Below are 2,431 nucleotides of genomic sequence, written 5' to 3' on the forward strand. Positions count from 1 at the left end.
GGCACGTAATATCTCTGAGGTCTTTTTCCGTGTACAAGTAGGATTATGACACTGGGTAAAGGTATATGGGGCTTAGTGAATCTTCTGCTCTTATTTTAGCTAGCTTAATTTTTACATTTGCATTATTTAGTAAATAAGTTTAGTACTAGTACATGCATATCTACAAAAAGCAATTGTAGAAAAGGTAAGAAACAATGTTGGCTTGCTGAACAAAGAGAGATGCATGTCACAGACATGGGTGAGCCTAGTTTAGATGGCACCTGGATGCAGTATTTCTTTGGCACCCCCCTTCCGTAGCTAACATGCACACATACTAATACACAAACTTACATTTACATTCCCTAATTTTTCCTAACACTGTACTCTTATACAAACATAAACAATTTATCCTCCTCATCATCTCCTTCTCCCAAGAGGCACGAACTCCAAGCTCACCCCTGACACTCCAACACCATACAATGATACACACATCTTTTGGATCAAGAATAGGAAGGTTAGGTAGAAGGGTTGAACTTGATGGACTTAGGTCTTTTTTCAACCTTATGAACTATGTAACATTCAAACTAACACCGTATTCTGACAACCACACACACGATAACTCCAAATACTAACCATATTCTGACAATATACACTAAAATACACTGACACCATACAGAGTTGGCGTAGGAACCGAGGGGGGGGGTCGTTTCACCCTGTCCACATACCGAACCCCGACAAAGCCACTCACCTGAGTACCCACTATCCAGCGTTGCGACTCCTGCTTCCTCCCATGCTTCCAGCGTGACTGCTCCTAAGCGCGTGCCCTCAACACCCGAATGGAGACTGCAGGGAACGCGCTCGGGTGACTTCACGCACGGAGGTGGGGTGTCCACCGAGTGGCAAGTTTAAAACCCAGCACAGAGCATAAAGTTGAGTGAGGGCACGCGGGATGCAGAGGAGACTGAGAGGACCGAAGACGCAGCGCTGTACCCAGTACCCGCGAGTAGCGGGTACTCAGGTCAGTCACTGCGTCAGGGTCTGGTGTACGGACCCTGACAATTGAAGGAGACTTTTTTTTACCAGTTTTTAAGTTATATATTATTGTATTTGTTTGCAAAAAAAAGAGATGGGGAGAAAGTGGGGTAGGGGATAGTGAGGAAAGAGGTATCTGATGGGGAGAAAGAAGGGGGTATCTGATGGTGAGAAATGCTACCCCTGATACAGACACACATGTTAACACCATATGCTTACAGACATTTTACAGTAATACATGCATAATACCATATGGCGAAACACACACATGCTAATCCCAGGCAGTAACACAGGCAACACCATACAATCCACTATACACATGCTGTAATACACATGAACCCACACAAACACCATATACATACACACACACTCACTCCAACACCATACATTTACACTCTATACATATAGATACTCCGACTCTAACTCTAGCAATATTTGTATGCACACACACTACTCTTTGTCCCCTCTACTATCATGTTCAGCTATTCTTACCTTCCTACAGTCACATAACACCATAAAACCCATATTCCTGCACCCCTGGTCATAGTTACAATTGGAGTTTAGCTTCAGATTTTTTGCCAACTAGCACCTGCCAAGAATGTTCTTATTATTTTAGCTTCTTAAGATTCCATAACAATCTAATTCTATATTACCGTTTTTTTTTATTTTAACAAGTCATGTGTTTTAATTTGCTTACACTGTGTTTTTTCCAGCTTTATATGCAAGTGTTTTGTTAGTAGGCCTTTATGTCGACTGTTTATTTTTAGAGAAGCTGCACACAAGTCCAGAAATGTTATCAGCCACTGCTCAACCTCAACCCAAACAAAGAAAACAATATCTCCCTCCCAAAAATGTAGAAGTGCATGGCAGCCATAAGAAAGCAGATACTGCTGCAAAACAGACTGCATGGCATGCTAGTCAGCAGCCACCAGCCCCTCTTCCTAAGCCAACAAACCAGAAGGAATACCACATTGGTGGTAAGTATCAGTCCCAGTGGATGGTTAAGTTGCATGCTTGTTGTGCATTTTGAGAATTTGTATTCATGTAGTAGTGTTACGTGCCATTTGTTATCTGATTATATATTGTAAGTGGGTAGTTTACTTGTTGCCATTTTAGAGCACAGCAACATGGTCATAGGAGCAACTGAACTCAAGCAAACAAAAGCACCTATGTCTTCCAAAATTGCCACTGCAAGCAATAAGAAGGATGACTCCACCTCCAAAAAATCAACCAAGAGTGTTACAAAGGATCTTTCAGCACTTCCATCAAAGTGCACAAGTCGTGCTGGCACACATGCAAACTGTGAGTATATAGTGATGAAATAATTAGTATTTTGGCCAGAATTAGTATAACATACTGAAAGTTAGTGGCTCAGCAAAAGGAGTGAAGAGGCGTTTAGAGTAATAATTCATTTTCATCA

The sequence above is a fragment of the Sceloporus occidentalis genome, unplaced genomic scaffold (assembly GCF_023333645.1).
Source record: "Sceloporus occidentalis isolate IW3139 unplaced genomic scaffold, rSceOcc1.0.p SCAF_184, whole genome shotgun sequence".
Taxonomy (NCBI): domain Eukaryota; kingdom Metazoa; phylum Chordata; class Lepidosauria; order Squamata; family Phrynosomatidae; genus Sceloporus; species Sceloporus occidentalis.